This window comes from Nelumbo lutea, chromosome 4 (genome assembly GCF_056320005.1).
Source record: "Nelumbo lutea isolate HS-2025 chromosome 4, American lotus-T2T, whole genome shotgun sequence".
NCBI lineage: Eukaryota > Viridiplantae > Streptophyta > Magnoliopsida > Proteales > Nelumbonaceae > Nelumbo > Nelumbo lutea.
The window spans coordinates 37638212-37660235 of NC_142687.1; the positions used below are offsets into that span (position 1 = coordinate 37638212).

General features: G+C 37.6%; 1 protein-coding gene across 5 annotated transcripts in view; it reads left to right on the forward strand.

The window, feature by feature from the left end:
• Positions 1 to 14791, forward strand: part of LOC148855255 (two-component response regulator ORR21-like) — a 40914-nt gene extending 26123 nt beyond the window's left edge. Inside the window, exons 6-8 of one of the 5 annotated variants that reach the window (XR_016113054.1) lie at positions 3805 to 3953; positions 11872 to 14137; positions 14455 to 14791. The gene's annotated coding sequence lies outside the window, so the exon portion shown is untranslated. Of the gene's footprint in view, positions 1 to 3804; positions 4236 to 4560; positions 5288 to 11871; positions 14138 to 14454 lie in introns of those variants that run through there. The other 4 variants (XR_016113053.1, XR_016113056.1, XR_016113055.1 and 1 more) reach the window with 4 other exon arrangements.
• Positions 14792 to 22024: the final 7233 nt, after the last annotated feature.

The window sequence follows — 22024 nt, forward strand, 5'->3', positions numbered from 1 at the left end:
TGGAGGTGGAATTCTGATGGTCTCTTTTCTGTTAAATCCAGCTCGGCAAATATGGAATCCAACCAGCCCGACAAAAACATGCTTCCTAGTTTGGACTATGGCTCTAATTAAATGCCTTTCCAAGGAAAACCTAGTGAGAAGGGGCATCCAGGTTTCAACCTTGTCTTGTAGTTTATGTGGTTGCAATGTTGAATCCACTGATCATTTGTGCATCCACTGCCCGTTTTCTGCTCATTTGTGGAATCATCTCCTCAACATTGTGAAGGTTAGCTGGGTGATGCCGAGGTCGGTTAAAGAGTTGTTAAACTGTTGGCAGATTAAGGGTTTGAGCAAGAAAAGGAAGGTCCTCTGGAAGCTATTTCCTATTGTGGTTATCTGGTGAATCTGGACTGAGAGGAACAGAGGGTTTTTAATAACAAGTCTCTTAGTCCGGAGGATCTATCTCAGAAGTTAGTGGGCAAGCTGGTTTCATGGCTGTCTGTGACTGGTGAGTTTAGAAATTGTAATGTATCAGATGTTTTATTTTCTGTTTCTTGATGGTTCATGTATTTGCTGTTTTTGATCAGTCAGCCATTTCAGGGACTGATCTCAGCCTCCTGTTTGTATCTCTTTCTCAATAAATATTACTTTACCTTTTCCAAAAAAAAGTTCACCTTGATGTTATGGCCATTGGATCTGGGTTTTTGATTGAAGGTTATTGGAATGGCCACACCTCCCTTTCTTCTTCTTGCTCACCGTACACCAACCTTATTCGTTCTCCTCTCCGATGACCATTGTGTGGACAGTCACTTCTTTCTAAGCTTCCTGCATCTTGGTTTGATGTAAAATCTCTCTTCTCCATTCTCTTCTTGACCTCCTCCTCAATTGACCACCCTGCCACCCTTTGAATAATCATTTCCTTTCCCACAGCTACTGCTTCCGGAAGTCCTCAGGGATTGCTTGTTTCTCCACTTTAATCTCTGGCCACAGAGTAACCACATATAAAACATCCCCATTCACTATATTCACCGTATGGGGTGGAACACCTGTCCTGTTCACCTTTATATGTACACATTCAGTGGACAATCGGAAGTCATCTGATTCATCTACCTCCAGGAAACCTCCACAGGCATCACCCATCTTCTGCACGATTTGAGAATGCCACAAGTGTAGGGGAAGGCCATACACTCTAATCCATATGTAACTAGGAACGTCCTTTGCTTTCACCCAGGTTTCACACCTTTCTGACCATGGCTCAAGATGAAGCAAAGCCACTTTAAAGTTTCTAGCTCCAATGTTCAAGACCTTGGATGCCTCCACTGGTGAAACTTGTCATTCATTTTCCTATCACCCACTCCATCACAAAACCACGAGGTCCTGCTTTCCCATCGACCAATTTCATCTCCATCTAGGCCATCCATATCAAAGCAACCCACCAAGCAACCTTGAAAGAAATTTCTTCTCTCCAAAACTCCTTCCTTCTCTGCTTCCAGAAAAAAGTGGCGTAGATTTGCCTTAATTTCACAGGAGCCCCTTAAAAGCCACTACTCCCATTTTTGATTACTTCCTCTGGTAGCCTTTGGGGGAATGCCCCTCTGGTTTCTTTTAGTGCCCTTTTCTCCAACTGATCCTCTCCTGCCACCCTTGTTCTGCCTGAAAGTACCTTTCCTCCCCCCCAAACCATCCTGCATTCTTCTTCCGCTGTTGAAGTCTCCAACCATCAACCCCCTTCGATAACTGGTCTAGTCTAGACCCGTTTGAGCTGATCAAATGATGATTGTGAGTTTGACCAAACATTGTTGGTCGATTGAGGCTAGAGTGTCGCCGGTCAAACATCGGCCAATGTGTGAATTATTTTTCTGTTTATTTGCCATCACAGAAACAACAAACTTGAAGCAGCATCAGTCAAAAAACATAGGATGTTTAGTATATTGTCATATTTTAGTATTGGTTTGGATTTCTACTTCATTTCCTAAATCCTAACATCTAATGTGATAGAAAAAGTGTGTAGCATTTTTTATATGGCATTCAACATTCTGTGCTGTATCCTCTTCTTTTCCCTTCTCCTTTTTAGGTGGTGAATGGGGTAAGATAACTGGATTAACCTAGAACCTCACGGTTGTAATGTAGAAAGTAAAATAATTAAGCTACATAAATGATTGTAGACTCCCTATAGAACTACTTCCTATGAATGTCCAGTAAGAGGAGAAAATTCATTGTATTGAACATAGGTGGCCACATCTGATGGTGGACTCCCCCAATGAATGTGCAAAGCCTGTTTACTTCCACCCCTTCTATCTGGCCAACAAAAAGGGCTAAGGTTATGTGGGGATGTGTCAGGGCTGCAATTTGCTGGACTATTTGGGAAGAAAGAAATTCAAGGATTTTTTTTTTTCAGAAAAGGAGAGAAGCTTGGAAGTAACTTTGGAGGTAATTCATATAAGGGTGACACATTGGTTAAAAACTCTGGATATGTTTTCAGATTTCCCAGTAGATGATTTTCTGAGGAAGTGAAGGGAAATTGCACAGTCAGCACCAGTTAAGATGGTCTCCAGTTATTGCCAGAACCCTCCATGTCCTGGTTTTGCTAAACTGAATTTTGATGGCAGCAGCATGGGCAACCCAGGACCCTCCAGAATAGGGGGAGTTTTAAGGGATGAAAAAGGGAACCTACTAGCCATGTTCTCTGGCCCAATTGGAGTGGGATATTCCTCGAGTGCTGAGATACTAGCAGCTCTAGAAGGGGTACAAAGGGCTAAAGAAATGAATATCAACAAACTGATCATAGAAGGAGACTCTGAAATCGTGGTAAGTTGGTTAAAAGATACAATTCTAGGCTCTGGAACTACAGCAATGAAAAGAGGAAATTCAATTGGCTAAGGATATTGATGTTCAATGCACTTGGGTAAGAGAAGTGCAAACTCATTTGCAGATGGTCTAGCTAGACAAGGGGTGAAGGAGAATTCTATTTTTTGGGCTCAGTTGTAATTTCTGTTATAATCTTGGGTGTAAGTCCTGGGAGTTGAGTTATTTTAGCTCCCTTCCTTTGTACACAGAACAAAGACTTGTCACTTTTGTTACGTGGTCCTTTTTATCATTAGGAAATTGGTACTGTTGTTGACCAAGGAATTGGTAATATTTTTGTCATCATAATAATTCACTGGTATTTTTGATAACAGAAGATGGTTGTGTGGTACTATTTTAATCTTGGAATTTAGTTGGATCCAGGGGTACAACTTAGGTCTAGGTTGAATGAGGATTGTTAAAATTTTGAATGGGTTTAAATCTGAATCTGAGCTCTGTTTGTGTTTTTTGCTAAATAAACATGCTATTTTAGCCGAAATAGAAATTTACATACTGGGCAACCCAATTTGCATCCCTAGTTGGATATATGATTGTGTACATAATGATGAAAAAAGAACACCCCCTTCATATTCACATACTTGAATGTCTATGCACACACATGAATAGTCAAAGTTATGCTTATGTGATATTTATATGTGATTTATCATATGTAACACTAGTCTGGTCAAGTTTAGCATGATAATGTGTGGTATTGAATTGCACAACAAAGGATAATAGTGAAATAAACCTTATCATTGTACATATATGATGAAATGCACGTGTACATTCTTACTTATAGAAGTTATTTATATTGGTTCCTCATCCTCTAACATTGTAATGTCAATGACCATTAGCATCATATTATAGCATCATATCTACCGCTAAAATTATGATGGCATTTATATGCTTAGGTTTGCATACAGATATTTTTCCATACTTCATGGTCTTACTTGCAGTAAACTTGTGATACTTGGTGAGCAGGTCTACTGTGGATTGATTGATATCTTTAAATACTTGGATTCTGGGAAGAGATTACATAAAATGTTTATTATTCTTTCCATAGAATCTCTGGGTTAAACATCCTGTTTCCCTGAAGAAAGCTCTTCTCTGCTTCAACATACGTCAAGGAGGTAAGAACTCTCAAAATTTCTCTGTATTTGTGTTCTGATTTAACCAAGATAGGAGAGAAATTTCCTTGTACTTTAGTTTCTTACTGTGCTTAGAGCATGCGATATATCCAGTCGTGAAGTGTTGTTAGGGAAATAATTTGTGTTCAGCTTCTCCATCTTAACTGGTTATTAGGGAAATAAGTTGTGACCAGAGTCTGAAGGCATTCGGGTGGGCATATTTTTCTAAATTGCATCTCTCATATAGTTCAACAGAGATAACAAAACACTTTATTATTTTTGCAATTAACCGCATTATCATCCTCTCTATTTTCCAAGTCAAGAAGCTAGAGACATAGCAGAGTTTAGGGTTATTTTACTAGTTGAAAGCGCTTTTCATATGATACATGTTGAGTTCGGTGTAGTAACATGAGCCAACTTCTTGTTCTTCCAAGAGTTTCAACTTTCAACTTGTAGTTGTACCATCATTATTTATTGGGTAATTCTAGCTTCACGGTTCCTGTAATCAAACCCTTAAAATCAGAAATTGAGTGTAAGCTGTAGGCAAGGGTTCTGTGCAAATAGATGGGGTTCTGGTGAATGTTATGTTTTGCCTTTTCTATGATTTAAGGCCTCCGCTCCATGGTGTTCATTCCCATGATGCTAGTCATGGATGATATTGCAGTACAAGAATCAAACGATCAAGTGTGCATGCAAATTAGGTGATATTTATCAATTACCATGTCACGGCATGGGGATCTACAGTCCATAAATATTCGTTATAGATGTTATGAAGACTTGTAGAGTTGGGTGGTTCAGTTTATTGGCTGCATTTGGTCAGGCAAATTATATGATTCACAGCATCTGAAACATTGTGTTAGAACTTGAAACTTGGAAGGTTGTACCTAGTCCAAAATTATGATAAACCAGGAGGGGGGTTTTGTTCCGAGCTGTATCAGTTAAGAATCTCTGAAGCTTCCAACTGTTCTGCCGGGTATGAAATGTGAACGCTGAACATGCCTGAAAAATGCAGTCCTTCAGGTGATGGCAAGTGGCAAAACAAGAATTAGCCCACCAATTAATAACCCAATTAATTGATTTGATTGAGATTGAGATTGAGAGACAGGGATGCTAGGCAGATGATAAATCAAAAGCAATTCAAATGGAATTTGGGCTCATTTTTAATAGGTTTTTTAGCTTAGGAAAAATTAGGTGCTTTAATTTTGTGCCAACTTTATGGGAGCAGCTAGAATTCGTAATGTTCAGCGAGCTTTGTCTGATCTTCATTGGATGCAGGTCTAAGATATACCTTTTGAAAAAAATCAAGCCAATAATATGTTTGATCATCATTTAAACTATGCTTAATGTGTTTCAAGTTTCAACCTCGAGATAAAAACGGTGACATGCACAATTGGGATCAATTGTTTTCAAAAGTAAAAACAATTATCACATCAGCAAAAAGCAAATTAATAGTGTTTTGGCTGGTGTGGTAGTTTTTGTTCTGAAAAACGAATTCGTACATATTGGACAACACCCCTTAAATAGTGCCATTAGGATTCTGTTAAACAGAAGATTATTTGCAAGTTTAGGACTATGGAAAGTAGGGTTTGGACGGTTCTGGGGATTTCAATTGGAATGAGTTGACAGAAATATTCCAAAAAGGTTATGGCAAACATGAGTTACCTGGGTCTTTCGCAATTCAAATTAGTCCCTCAATTTGTGAGGGAATAATTTGGCTCGTGGCCATGACCTATTTGTGAGAACCTCGAAAGTCTGTTCCATCCTTCAATTATACAAATTAATTGGCATCTGTCCGTACGGAGTACGGACAGGCCAAATGTAGATTTCTGAATCTCATTACATATCTATAGACATTCAAAATGTCAAATATCTACACTTTGCACTAACCTGCCCGTGATTCCGAGATGACACCCACCTTATGGACTAAACGGTCATTCTTCCTACAAAATAATCTTTTATTGGCACTTAATGAGCATATCTTCATTAATTATCTGAAATTGGTGTGGTATCTTCGGGCTGGGGGCTCCAGCCTGGGGCTTGGGATGAATTGAGCGAGCCCGAGGTTCCAACTGGTGGAGATTTCAATAATAAACAACTCCATGGCTAACACATTTATTTGTGGAGTTATTCCCGTCATATGCATGCTGAAGCAGTTGTAAGGAATTTGTCTTATTCAAAAAAAAAATAAAAAATCTCGAACCCTTGGAAGAAAACCAAGAACTTAATTCACTGTAGGTGCTGCACTAGAGTTGGGTTTCATTTATTATTATTTATTATTAAATATCAAACGATAGGAGGGTGAAATGTAGATGCACGATAATGGTACTGTAGGTGTCAGACCGGAGTTAAGTTTCATTTATTGTAATTATTGTTTTTATCCCTCCATGCAGGGGCTGTTAATAACTTAACTGAATGGCTTATTATTTTGTCTTTTAGTAGATAAAATAATTAAATAATAAAATATTATGTATAATAATTTATTCAGGGGAAAAATGTGTTCTAAGATGGTGGATGAGAAATTGGGTGTACATCACTTTGGCATGGGTCAATATATCATTGTTTGCAAGCAAGGTTTAAAGTATAAACATGTATTGGCCCGTATCGATTGATACGTATTGTTCTAGGACCCCTCTGATACGCCTCTATAGTGGGTGTATTGGAGGTCTGACCGGTTTAGGGGGTAGAGGAGACCTAAACTGGCCCAAAATGTGTATCAATTCGTTTGATACTCCCCTATCGGTGTATTAGGCGTATTGATATTTTGAACCCTGTTTGTAAGTACTTTGTACTGTGGACAAAATGTGTGGATTGAAATGACCCACATTGAAAGGGGCGTTTTGTAGGTGTGGCATAATCAGTTTATCCTACATGTCGAGGTTCAAAATTTTGATATTGGGCGTATCATATCGTATCTATTGGGTCTTGATATGCCTGTTTATAGGTGTTTTGGAACCCACCTTCTTTTAATAAAAAATACCTGTACTTAACTCCCTAAAAACCAAATTTTGAAAAAAAAAAAACTCAAAAAACACGTTTCTGAATGTATCTAAGTATTGATATGCCTTTGTCACAGAGGCGTACCAATATTTTGAACCTTGCTATATGTATTGATTTTATGTGTCTCACATACAATTTTTGAGATGATCTATAGAGTGGATTAGACACAAAAAATTCATATACTTTACAAGTAAGATAAATAGGAAAAAATAATACAAAATAACAATGGCAAAAATAAAATACCAATATGTAATTACTAATAAATATACAAATATATTTGTCATATATGACACATATCAGAGAATAGAATATGCCAAATATGAATTTATTTAATAACAAAAATAAAATTTTATTAACAAAAAATGAAAATAAAAATAATTTAATTAGTTTATTGTTTTAAAAAATCATCGTAGTATTGTCTTGGAATATCGAAAATTATAGAAATCCTAGTAAAAGTTAATAAAAAAGGAAAGAAAGTTATTAACATTTATGAAAAAACATCTAAAGAAATTGTTATTTTTCAAAATTAATTTTCAGAAAAAGTGGTAACAAATTTAATGAAAAAGGTGGTAAGTCCTTTTTCTTGAATTGAACCATTGTGGATGACTTAACTGAATGGGTTATTATTTTATCTTTTGATAGATAAAATAATTAAATAATAAAATATTGTGTATAATAACTTATTCAGGGGAAAGAGGTATTCTAAGATGATGGATGAGAAATTGGGTGTACATCACTTTGGCATGGATCAATATATCATTGTTTACAAGCAAGGTTTAAAGTATAGACACGTATTGGCCCGTATCAGCCGATACGTATCGTTCTAGGACCCCTCCGATACACTCCTATAGTGGGTGTATTGGAGATCTGACCAATTCAGGGGGTAGAGGAAATGACCCAAAATGTGTATCAATTCGCTCGATATGCCCCTATCGGCGTATCGATATTTTGAACCTTGTTTGCAAGTGCTTTGTATTGTGAACAAAATGTGTGGATTGAAATGACCCACATAGAAAGGGGCATTTTGCGGGAGTGGCGTAATCAGTTTATCCTACATGTGGAGGTTCAAAATTTTGATATGATATGCCCCGTATTGGGCGTATTATATCATATCTTTTGGGTCTTGATATGCCTGTTTATAGGTGCTTTGGGACCCCACTACTTTTTGATAAAAAATACCTGTACTTAACTCCCGAAAATCCAAATTTTGAAAAAAAAAAACTAAAAAACGTTTCTGCATGTATCCAAGTATTGATATGCCTCTGCCACAGAGGCATACCAATATTTTGAACCTTGCTACATGTATTGATTTTATACGTCTCACATAAATTTTCTGAGATGATCTATAGAGTGTCGATTAGACAAAAAATTTTTATACTTTACAAGTAAGATAAATAGGAAAAAATAATATAAAATAACAATGGCAAAAATAAAATACCAATATGTAATTAATAATTAATATACAAATATATTTGTCATATATGACACATCAGAGAATAGAATGTGCCAAATATGAATTTATTTAATAACAAAAATAATTTTTTATTAACAAAAAATGAAATTAAAAATAATTTATTTAGTTTATTGTTTTAAAAATCCCATTAAAAGTTAATAAAAAGGAAAGAAAGTTATTAACATTTATGAAAAAAACATCTAAAGAAATTGTCATTTATCAAAATTAATTTACAGAAAAGTGGTAACAAAATTAATGAAATAAGTACTAAGTCTTTTTTCTTGAATTGAACCATTGTGGATGATGGTCCCCATCCATGACAAGTAATAGTGGACAAGAAAGTAGGTTGTGGATGGGCTGGTTCACGAGGTCTTGTGACTAGTCCCATCCACGGGCAACCAAACAACGTTTTCATCTCGTTGACGGGATGTTTGTATGTGTGTGTGAAGAAACATCCATATGTTGGCTTTTTATTATTATTATTATTTTTTTTGTGGCGTATCAATGTTGCTTTGGTCCTCATATGGGTGAGGCACCATACGCTAAGGTGGTGTTTGGTACCATTGCCATTTATCAAGAAAATGGGGCAGCTCAGCTCCAAGTAAGGCGTTTCATGCAATGGTGCCACATTTTTTGTTTGGTTGAGCTATTTAGTGGAAAAATTGTTCTCATGTTCTGTAAAAAAATGTTTGTCAGAAAAAAAGGTCAAAATATTAGTTTCTTCAATTGTAAGGCATTTTTCACTATTTGGCTTATGTGGTGCCTAATAATGCTTAATTGTGATAAAGCTAGAAAAACATTTTATTCCAATTTCCAAAATAAATTCATAAAAAATGTTTCCTAAAACCGTAATGGTTACAGGCACTGCCTAAGCAAATGTTTTAAAACATGACTCAGGTTGAACTTTTTTTCCTTTGCTGTGTTTGGTTGCAGTGCAAATGAGTTCGCATTGATGCAAAACCATGACAATGCAAATGATTTGAGTGAAAATTCTGACCTATTTTTGTTTTAAATTTTAATTTATTTTGTTTAATTGCAATACAAATAAAGTAAATTAAGATATGAAGCAAAAAAAAGTAAAATTCAAAACAAAATTAAACAAAAATTTGCATTTTCATACATTTGTACTAGTGCAAATAAATTTGTACTGCAATCAAACACAGCCTTAGGCTAAATTTGGATGGAATACAAATAAAAATATGTAGAGTGTATTTTGTATGCATTCGTAGTATGCATTTCTCTTAACAAACTAAGCGTTATGGGTAAAAAGGTCAGTGATTCAATTATATGAGTTTATGGGTCAACTTGTTATTGTTGTAAAAAAGAAATTCAAACAAGTAAAAGAAAATGCAGTAAGTCTAATAACCGCTTAAATGGGTTGAATGGATAAGCAGTTCAACCATTGGATGAATGATACATTGACTGAACCTACGGTTTTTATTGAATAGTGGGTTAAAGGTTGATTGGAACTAAGGTGCCGTTTGATTTGCACTTTTTAGATGTCTGAATCTGAAAAGTTTGCTTTTCAGACACCTTGCTTTGTTTGTTGTTACTAATCTGAAATCTAATTTCAGATCTTAATTTCTTAGAGGTGGAGAAGCTACTTAATGTGCTCATACCTAATTTAGAGGTGCATAAAAGACATAAATACCCTTAAAAAAGTTTAAATATTACATATTTTTATCCTTTCATGTAAATCCAATTGAACACTCACTATGAATTGAACGAAGCTCCACAGCCACCACCGCTGTTGCACTCTCTCTGTCTCTCTCCAGTGGTGCTGGTTCTTCTCTCTCGCTCTCGCTCTCTCTCCGCCCTGTCTTCCGCCACCGTCGTTGTAGCGGTGGTGGTTCTTCTTTCGCTCTCTCACTCTCTCGATCTCTCTCTCCGCCCTGTCTTCTGCCACCGTCGCAATGGTTCTTCTCTCGCTTTCTCGATCTCTCTCTCCGCCCTATTGTTCGCCATCGCCGCGACAGTTCTCTCACTCTCTCGATCTCTCTCTCTACCTTGTCTTCTGTCACCACCGTTGCAACTTGTAGCGGTCTCTCTCTCTCTCTCTCTCTCTCCCCCTGTCTTCCCACTCTCGCTCTCACTCTCCCCCTCTCTCTCTCTCTCTCTCTCTCTCTCTCTCTCTCTCTCTCTGTCCCTCCTTCCCATCTTCCCACCACCGCCACCATCGCTGCAAGCAACTTGTAGCGGTGGCTCTCTCCCCCTGTCTTCTCTCTCACTCCCTCTCTCCTCCCCATCTCTCTCTTTCTTCCATCGCAATTTTTTATTAAGTATTAATTATTTTATTATTTTTATTAAACATTAATTGTTTATTATTAAATTTACTTGTGTTATTTATTATTTATGAAATATTTTTATTAACTAATAATTTTTAATTATTTTATTAATTTTTAAAATTTATTTTAATTTTTATTTGTATAAATTATAAATTATTTTAATATTTTTATACTCATTAATTATTTTTAAATTTTAATTGTTTCATTTATTAATTAATTATTTTTTATTTGTATTGTTGCAATATTATTTTAAGGTTGAAAATTATTTTTTATGAGATAATGTAAATTGAACTCAACATTCTCAAATAATATGTTTTAGGGGTAAAATAGTAAAACCAGTAAATTTTAGATGGTAAAGGGTTGATCCAAGACAAACAAACTTATGGATTCAGATCCTCTAAAAAGTAGAAAAACAATTTTGCCTCTTTTCAGATTTTAGACACTTTTAATATCTTTTTAACTTTTCAGATCTGAATTTTCAGATTTATCAAACACCAACTAAGATTGTCACCGAGGCATAGGTCCCACTGGCAAGGTCAACTTACAGATTTAATTTAAGTGCATTTGGTAAGTCTTTCTGTTTTTTTTTTTCTTTTTTTTTTGGGTGGGGGGAGGGGGGGGGAGGTAAAAGTTTAGAAGATCAAAATTTGGCAATCTTTTTGTTTGTCATTTAAAAGTTGGAAAATGGGAAGCTTTTGGTTTTCTTGCACTTCAAACAGTTCTTAGGCTCCGTTTGAGAGGGCTTCAGCTTTTTCTGAGCTGCTTTGGTTGAGCTACTAGGAAGAAGATGCTTTCGTTGAATAGCTTGTCAAAAGTTGCTACCACAAACTCATGTTTGGTAAAATCATGATAAATGGCTGAACAGATCAGTTAATGACAAAAATACCCCAAAAAAGAAACTTGTAGTCTTCCCCAAGTTTTCTTGGTAATCATATTCCCTATCTTTCAGCGATTCTATTGTGTTGTGTTTTTTTTTCCAAAAAAATTGAAAAGCTTTCAAGGTTTGGATAAACTAAAATCAGGGTTATCTATCTTTAGGTAGGAATTATTTATGGTTAATATATCTGTTTAGTATTTTAGAATCATTTATTGCTGATAATTTGGAATTTCTATAATCTTGATTCTTGTAGCAGTTCCAATGACAATGATTTGAATTATATGCCTTGCCATTTAATCATTGGTTCAGCAAAACTTTTCTTTTATAAAAGCTTTGGCTGTTTTTGGATCTGCGAAAGGAATAGAATATTTATACAAGTGAAGATAGCAGAAAACAAGACACAGAAGTGGAAAGGGTTTCGAATGTATATGGAGACCCGTAATTGATATGTATTTATATACTGTTAGCGTATTCTATCAAAATTGGTTTCATTATCTCCTTCCTTCTAGGAGATAGCTGTACATACCTTATCTTTTCATCTCTTACTTCTTTCTTTATTGTATCCTCTTTAGGTCACCGACCTTGTCTCCCTATTATATCCCTATTATAATTAGCTCTATTATAAATAGAGTTGTAGCCTATTGAATTGAAATATATAAGAGAAACTATTATCTTCTCCATCCATCCTTCTTGGTTATGTATCATGGTATCAGAGCCTGATTGGATTCGTCCCTCCACTTGAGCTTCGTCGGCGCCCTCTCATGAGTGCATGCCGTCGTTGCACCAGTTATCGTAGCACATCGGGTTGAAGGCTAGCACCCTCGCATAACCTCCCGTCATGATCGTCGTCTTGTACAGACTTTCGGTGCATGCAGATCAATTCTTATTTGCTTCTTCTTATACATGACTTCCGGCCTTCGGCTGCTTTTCTTCCTTTGGCTTTTTCTCAGCCGGTGCTTTCTCGGCTACCTTCTCCTTCTCTTCGGTTGGCTTCTCAACTGTAGGCTTCTTCTCCGCGGGATTCTTTTCGGCCTTTGGCACTATCAGAATTTCTTGATAACACGAACGAAAAAGAAGCGAAGGAAAAACCAGGCGAACTGTAGAAGATTTATGTTCGAGTACGAGAGGGTGACCCAACCCGAATCAGGAGCTCCTTTACCCCGACCAGCTTCTTCATCCGGTGGTTCTCCACGAAGGTGGTAATCTTATTCGCGTACGAGACCTGCTTCCCGTGCACTTCAAGGTGTGCTGCATTCTTCCTCCTTAAGCCAGACGAACCCAACTTCCCTGTTGTAGCCCACCTCCTCCGTGCCGTCCAACGGCAATAGACTCTTGGGCAGTGATATCTCCTCTAGATGCTGCAACGATTTCTCCTTGCAGAGAGCATCTCCGCCTTCTCTCTGTAATTCTCAATCGCTTGACTCGCCATTGCTGCTGTCTGAGCTGGTCGCTAAGGCTTAGTTGGGGGAAGACAGAAACAGAATTGACTGAAGAAAGCAAGAAAAGGAATACGGGTCTGAGCCTGAACCTGAGGGAGAGCCTCGAGTCTGCCTTGTTTCTTAAAGTCAGTATTATGTTTTTCCCGTGATTTGTGTTGCTCTAGAGTTTTGTGTTTCTCCTCATGGATTTATCTAGAGTTGCTCAACATATCTCTCATCCCATCACTGTTACCTTCGATGGCTCAAATTATGATTTATGGTCCCAAGAGATGTGTAGTTTTCTCAAGGGACGCCTTCTATGGCGATATGTGACGGGTGAGATTCCCAAACCTACTAAAATTGTTGATGAAATAGAAGATAAATTTGCTGAACAAGTAAAAAAATGGGACGAAAAAAATCATCAAATATTGACCTGGTTTTGCAATACTTGTATTGCAAGCATCAAGTTGGAATTTCACAGATATGACTCTCCTAAAGAGGTATGGGATTTCTTACAAGTTCGTTATTCTATTTCTGATGATGTGCATTAGTTTCAACTCTATAGGCGTCTTCACCGTATGAAGCAGCAACCTGAACAGACCATTCACAGTTATGTCTCTGAATTACAAGTTCTTTGAGATCAGTTAGCATAGTGTGAACCTGAATGGGATAGTACCTCTGCAGCTATACTTATTCCAAGCTTCGCAATCTCCAACATGTTTGGCATCTTCTGATGACTCTCAGGGATGAGTACGAACCTATTAGTGGTACTTTACTTCATCGTAGCCCATTGCCTTCTCTTGAAGTTGTGATCAAATATTTGCTTTCTGAAGAAACCCGTCTAGAAACACTTCGAGATGAGCGATCCTTATTATTTACTGATGCTGTTCTTGCTACTCCGTGTACATCTGCTACTTCTTCAACTAAATCTTCAAAATGGATTTTCTGCAATTACTGCAAGAAGACTGGTCACACTATTTCTGAGTACTGCTGCTTGCAAGACAAAAAGGTGTCTGGATAGAAGTCCTCATCCATGGGTTCTTAGGCTTCTAGTTCTACTGCAGCTGCTGCCATAGAGAATTCTTCTGATAACATATCTCCAAAATTTTCTCTTAGAGAACTCCAAGCTCTTCTTCATCGGCTCCAACCTGATTCTGGTATGCCTTCTAATTCAGTCTTGTCCGTCACTCCAGGTACTACATCATCATGGTATTTTGATTATTCTTGTTGCAATCATATGACATCCAATTCATCACTGTTTACTTCCAAGTCACATCCTTCTATTACACCAATTGTTCATACTGCCGATAGTTCCACCTTAACTGTCAAAAGTGTAGGCACTAATTCAACATCTCATTTGTCACTTCATAACACTTTTTTGGTACCTCAATTATCTCTAAATCTTATATCTATTGTACAATTATGTGAACTTGGTTTTGAACTACATTTCTCAAGTCATGATTGTACTGTGCAGAATCCACGGACAGGGAAGATCATTGGGACAGGCTGTAAGGTTGGGAGACTGTTTGAGCTATCATCTCTTCAATTACCATCTCTTGCTGCTGCTATCACCTCTAGTATCTGGCATTCTCGCCTTGGTCACATTTCTACATCTAAATTAGGATCTTTAATTTTTAATGAATGTTTGAGTCCTGTTAAAACAACACACTTTGATTGTGTTTCATGTCCTCTTTCAAAAATCATGCTTTGCTTTTTATTATAAGTGATTATGTTTCTTCTGCACTTTTTGATCTTATTCATTATGATATTTGGGGCCCTTCGCCTCATAATACCATGGGTGGTTTGCGTCATTTTGTGATATTTGTTGATGATTTCTTTCGATATACATGGATTTATCTCATGCGTTATAAATCTGAATTACCTACAATTTATATTCAATTTGCCACCATGATCAAAACTCAGTTTTCCTCTATCATCAAAATTTTTCGCACTGATAATGCCATGGAATATAGAGATTCTATCCTTACCTAATTTCTTTCACAAAATAGAAATATCATTCATAGATCTTGTCTCGGTACCTCTCAACAAAATGGGCGTGCAGAATGAAAACATAGGCATATTCTTGATACTGTTCGAGCTCTTTTAATCTCTTCCTCTTGTCCTGAACGCTTTTGGGGGGAAACAGCCCTCACTGCTGTTTATACCATCAATCACATTCCTTCTCCTGTTATTGGTAATATTTCTCCTTATGAACGATTGTATGACCATTGCCCTGATTACTAGTCTCTTCGTGTATTTGGTTGTGCTTGTTTTGTTCTATTACAACCTCATGAACATACCAAATTGGAACCAAAAGCACGTCTATGTTGTTTTCTTGGGTATGATATTGAACATAAAGGATATCTCGGTGTTGGGATCCTCTTTCGAGTTACAATGACATCTTCAAATTTTTTAGTGATCCTACTATCTCGTTTTTTCTTGATGATTTAACTGCAGGTCCGATCACTTCTTCATCTGATAGGTCTAACAGTACTGCACAACTTGCAACCTCTCCTGATGCATCTACCTTGGCTATGAATCCTCCAGCTCTGCCTTCTTCTGAGCCCTTGATTCCTCCTGATGAATTCGACTCTGCTCATTCTAATGTTTCCCTCCGTCGCTCTGGTAGGGTCACTAAACCTTCCATTCTTCATCGTGATTTTGATTGTTATTCTACCATTGTATCTTTATATGAGCTTTGTACCTATCGCGATGCTAGTATTGACCCTCTATGGCAGAAAGCAATGACAGAAGAAATTCAAGCTCTTACAACACTCATACTTGGGATTTAGTTTACTTGCTTCCAGATAAATCCGTGATTGATTGCAAATGGGTCTACAAAATCAAGACTCGGGCAGATGATTCAGTTGAAATGTATAAAGCTAGATTGGTAGCTAAAGGATTCACACAAAAGTATGGCATTGATTTTGAGGAGACTTTTTCCCCAGTAGCCCGTCTCACTTCTGTTCGTAGTCTTATTGCCATTGCTGCTGCTAAGCACTGGTAGTTATTTCAGATGGATGTTAAGAATGCTTTTCTCAATGGTGATCTTTCTGAAGAGATTTATATGCAACCCCCTCCTGGTTATGATCATCTCTCTAATCAGGTTTGTCATCTCCATAAGGTTCTATATGGACTTAAGCAGGCGCCTTGAGCATGGTTCTCCAAATTCAGCTCTACTGTTTGTCAGTTTGGTTTACAATCTAGCACTTATGATCATGCTTTGTTCATTCGAAGGATCTCTCAGGGTTGTATATTTCTCCTCCTTTATATGGATGACATGATCATTATTGGCGATGATTTGCAGGGCATTTCCACTCTTAAGACCTTTCTTAGCAAACAACTTGAAATGAAAGATCTTGGTCGACTAACTTATTTTTTAGGCATTGAGGTTTCCTCCGACCAATCGGGATATTATCTGTCTCAGGTCAAGTATGCCACTGACCTTGTTTCTCGTGTAGGACTCACTAATACTAAGACTATTAACACTCCGATTGAGCCTAATGCCCATTTGTCAGCCACTGATGGTACTCCTCTTAGTGACTGCACCTTATATCAGCAACTAGTTGACAGTTTTGTATACCTTACTGTTACTCATCTTGATATTGCGTATGCTGTCCATATTGTGAGTCAGTTCATGTCTACCCCTTGCACTGCTCATTATACTGCTGTGCTTCGGATCATCCGTTATGTCAAGGGCACATTGTTTCATGGACTTCACTACTCCAGTTCTTCCTCTCTTCATTTAATCGCATATTCTAATGCTGATTGGGCTGGTGATCCTACTGATAGACGCTCCACTATTGGTTATTGCTTCTTTCTTGGAGATTCTCTTATATCTTGGCGTAGTAAGAAGCAAACAGTTGTCTCTCATTCTAGTATTGAAGCTGAATTTCGAGCTCTTGCTGACACTACCTCCAAGCTGTTATGGTTACGATGGTTACTCCATGACATGGGAATTACTCATTCATCTGCAACCCCTCTTCACTGTGACAATCGTAGCACCATACAGATTACCCACAATGATGTATTTCATGTGCGCACTAAGCATATTGAGACTGATTGTCACTTTATTCATCATCATGTGCTCGAGGATATTGTTCACCTTATTCCTATCCCTTCCCAGGATCGGTCTGCAGATATATTTACCAAAGCTCACTCTCCTCTTCGCTTTCGTGCTCTCGTTGGCAAACTCCAGATGACTGATACATTACCATCTTGAGTTTGAGGGGGGATGTTAGCGTATTCTATCAAAATTGGTTTCATTATGTCCTTCATTCTAGGAGATAGCTGTACATATTTTATCTTCTTATCTCTTACTTCTTTCCTTATTGTATCCTCTTTAGGTCGCCGACTTTGTCTCCTTATTGTATCCTTATTATAATTAGCTATATTATAAATAGAGATGTAGTCTATTGAATTGAAATACATCAATAGAAACTATTATCTTCTCCATCCATCCTTCTTGGCTCCGTATCATATACAATGACATTGAGTTACAATGAAATACGTAAGGGGATGACAGAGTAAGCTGAATAGATAACGGAATAAGGTGATATAGCAATAATAAATTGATAAGGATAACTCGACAACTGATGAGGATAACGTTATCCTCTACATGCCCCCTCAAAGTGAATGGAGGAACAAACATTCAACTTGTAAGTTGAGAGTGACTAGGGAGATATCGAACCATCAGCGATTTGCAAGAAATCATGTTTTGAGTAAAGTGAAAGTCCACTTCCACATGTTTCGTACGTGCTTTGAACATAAGATTCACAACAAGATAGAGTGCATCCATGTTATCACACCAAACAATAAGAGTAACAGAAGATTGAAACTGAAGCTCTTGAGAAGATGTTGAGTCTAACTTATCTCAATAGCAGCTGTGGCAAGTGCACGAAGGTCAGCTTCAATGCTGGACTAGGCAGCGGTTTGTTGTTTCTTCGCACTCCAGGATATGAGATTGGGACCCAAAAATAAAGCAAAACCATTGGTAAAACACCGGTCATCCAGGCACCCAACCCAGTTGGCATCTGAAAACATTTGTAACTGAAACACAGAAGAGGGACGAATATAGAGACCATGGGTGATCGTCGTCCCCTTCAAGTATCTTAATATACGACGCTTGACAACACTCGAATGGGTGGTCATAACTGCAACCAAGAATTGGCAAACTTTGTTGACTACAAATATGACATCCGGCCTTGTGATGGTAAGATATTGTAATGACGCAACGATGCTTCTGTAAGTGGAGGGGTGCAACATCAGACCTGGAGAGAGTATATATAGTTGGCTGCTAGTGATGGAGTAGACAAGGGCTTGGCATAAGTAAGTTCAGCCCATGTGTGGGTGCTGAGGGTCCACAAACCCAGGTGGCTGCAACATGTAAATATCTTATATCCAAATCAAGAGTACAATGGAGGAAGACGTTACGTACATATCTAATTGGTTGATTGATTGGCCAGCTCTTAGAGAAAGCAATGGAGAGCACAGAGCTAATTGTTACCGGCTTGACAATGGGGCTGAAAGTGTGATTATAGTCCAAATCATACTGTTGAGTGAAATCCTTGGCGACCATTTTGGCCTTGTGTTGTGCAAGTGTGCCATCAACATTGTGCTTGAAATTGAAAACCCACTTGCACCCAACAACGTTGGCATTAGGTGGAGGAGAAACAAGAGATAATGTTCCATTGTTGAGCAGAGAGCATCATATTCAGATTTCATGGCTGCATGCCATTGAGGTGATTGGAGAGAAATCTTGTGGGAGGTTGGTTTAACAGTCGTGGACTTAGCAAGGAGGGCACGTGGCAAAGAATGACGTGACCATCTGGGACGTGAAACAGAGGTAGAAACTACAGGGGCATGCTGAAGCATGTCACTATCTTGTATAAGTTTCCCAGCATTTTCCTACTTTTTCCTTCAAACCAAGCATAGCCTTAAAAAAAGCATCTTGCAGCGAAGAGAATCAACATCATGATCAGAGGAAGATACAACAACAGTGGGTCCACGAGCCCACGAGAAGGAAGTCCATCAGAATCAAATTCAGAAGCTAATGAAGAACTTGAATCAAGTGAGCTGGGCCCATGCACTATTGGAGGTGGCGTATTGGGCTCTGGTGCAGCAGCAACAGGCGTGGGCAATGATACAATGGGCCCAGGTGGGGCTAGTATTGAAATGTAAGTGCTTGTAGAAGCCCGAAGTCAGTCCGAATTATTTAATTCGAGCTCAGCCGCACTAAAACCTTAGGCACTCGGGTTGGGCCCTGACCCGAGCCAAACTTGAATTGGTTAATTATCCCAAAGGCTAAAGCCCTAGATTAAAATTCAAATCACTAGACTTTTGGACTTTTGGCGGTTTGGCCGTGGAGTTTCCTTAATTAATGTTGCTAAGTTGTCATATTGTCATTTGAATTAAAATAATTTGAAACATCAGTCTCATAGACATACAAAGAGTGAAAGAGGGAAATCGTATTTAGAAAAAGAAATTTAAGAAACTAATTAATGACTTTTAGTAATGGCATTGACAATTGACACATGTCGCCTAATATTAAATTAGTAATTTACTAATTAAACAACTATCATTAAGCCAACATAATAACATATTAACATACGATTCATTGATTCAACTATATACTACATGTACAATACATCGAGCCAGGCTCAGGTTACCTAAAATCTCAAAATAAAAACCCGCCTTTTCAAATCCCGACCCAACCCAAGGCCCAGAAAATCTAACCCAACCCGTGAAAAAAATCAGATTAGGCCAGACCGGAATTGGGTTAAGCCCGCCCAAGTTGCACCCGTAGTAGAAGCTAGAGGCTGAATCGACCGTTGGGCCTAAGCTGAAAATTTGACGAGAGATAATTATATGACCTGTGGACAACACATAGCATCGGTACCTCTTGTGCATGTAACTATAACCCACAAAAATGCAACGATGAGAATGATAAGCAAATTTATTAGTATTGTATGGTCGTAATAGGAGATAACATGCACACCCAAAGTAGTTAAAGGTGCTGCAACCTAGAAGAAGGTCCGTTGCAATCTTTTGCTACATATTGTTCTTTTTTTTTTAATTTCGTTTCATTTTTTTTTGGCATTTTTCAAGAAAACCCTGTGCCACTTGAACGAAAGCAAAACAATACCTCTATTTCTTATCTTTTGAGAGCAAATTTCTTTAAGTATCTAACTCTATTTCTGTTGTTTACATATTATCTTAAACCACCCTAAGTATCATCGTCATTAAACACAAAAAAAAAAAAACGAAAAGTTAAATTTACTTTCTATTATTTAAATTTTCAAACTAAAACCCATTTGATGAAAATTTCACTTTCAAGTCTGGGTGCAACCCGTGTGGCTTTTCAAGTTAGTATTTTGCTTTTGAAGAGTTTGAGGGAATCCAGCTATGAAAATGTTTACGATGGATTTGAAAGACGACTTCAGCTCACACTCACTCAAACGGTGGCTTGTAAATTTTCTTCTTAACTCTGAAGCTCTGGTCTCCGATGTTTGAGACAAGTTCAAAATTTCCAAAACCTCCCTGGTCTAACATTCCTCTTTGAACCCAACCTCAAGTCTCTCTCTCTCACTCTCTCCTTTTCCCAAACAGCCCATCTACTAGTAGACCTTACCAATGTTCCTCGCCAACTGGAGCTATCCATGGGGCATGGTAGCTATGGGTGGGACCAATATCTGTCTCCCTAAATTCAATGCCCCGACGATCTATGCTGCGATATGCAAGCATGGTGTCACCTACATATACGGTCATGATCAACATGTTAGCTAACCAATTTGATGCCCAACTACTAAGAGGGTGTTTGGTAGTGTGAAAATATTGTGGAAACTATTTCTATCATATCCACGATAAAATGTGGTGCTTTGTTTTGTGTGGACGATCCCCATCCACAAAATAACATGGATAGGGATGGGCCACACCCCAATTTATCATCCACAATATTTTCTTGTGGATAGGCCACACTATGGTGTGGACAATTTGTGGGAGGGATTCTGTATAATGTAGGTGCATTAACAATGGTCTAACTATCCTATTTAATCTTTCAATATTTTTAAATATATATTAAAGTTATTTTTAAATTGTTTATTATTGAACATAATGTTATAGTGATAAATATATTTATTAGTAATTACGTATTGGTGTTATATATATATGGTCGAACCTTGTAGGAAAGTTGGGTGAAATTTCAAAAATTTCTTTACTCCCATCCATGAATCGTATTCCCAATTTAGAAAACTATGTTTTCAATGTTCGTTCTTATAACCAAATTGGACCAAATTTGAAACCAAGATTAGGGAGATGTATACCTGATATGAAATCCATGCAAAAAAAGCTCCTCCCAACGCAGGTATTCATGCACAAAGAGAGCACCAAATCCTCACTCCATTGAAGATGACACAACTTAGGATGAGACAGGATCAACAGGTAGTTAGTTCTTCACCAAGAACCTCTAATTCTTTAGTAAGAATCGAATAGGGTAGTAAGCATAGTTTTAGAATTGTTTCTCCTAGTAAAAAACAATATCAAGATCAAATCTTGATCAGTCCCAAGAAATGGAGATCTAACAGGTTAGGGCGGCAAGAGCAGAGTGAGAAAACTGGAGGCAGAAATAGTCAAACTATGTAACCCTTTTCAAGTCCACCTTGCTCTTTATGTATAACCCTTAAAGAGGTAATCTCGTAATCTGATTAATAGTTTCTTGATCAAAATCTTTATTTGGATTTGAACTCTCTAAGTGACAAGGATAATCCCTTATCTTATTAGCAGATCAAGATCAACTAATCCTAATCAAATTAGAAGTTCCCTGATCCAAATCTCTATTTGGATCTGGACTCTTTAAGTGGATAAGAGGCATCCTCTTATCCTCATTTGCTGATCCATACCCGGATTTGCCCCTAATTAATTAATCCAATTAACCTAGTTTGAAATGGGCTTTAGGCCCATTAAGATTTCAGGCTCACTTCCTTTTAATGCTGGCTAGTTTGGCTCTCTTTGTATGGCGTGGGACCCTATCATTGATTTACATATCA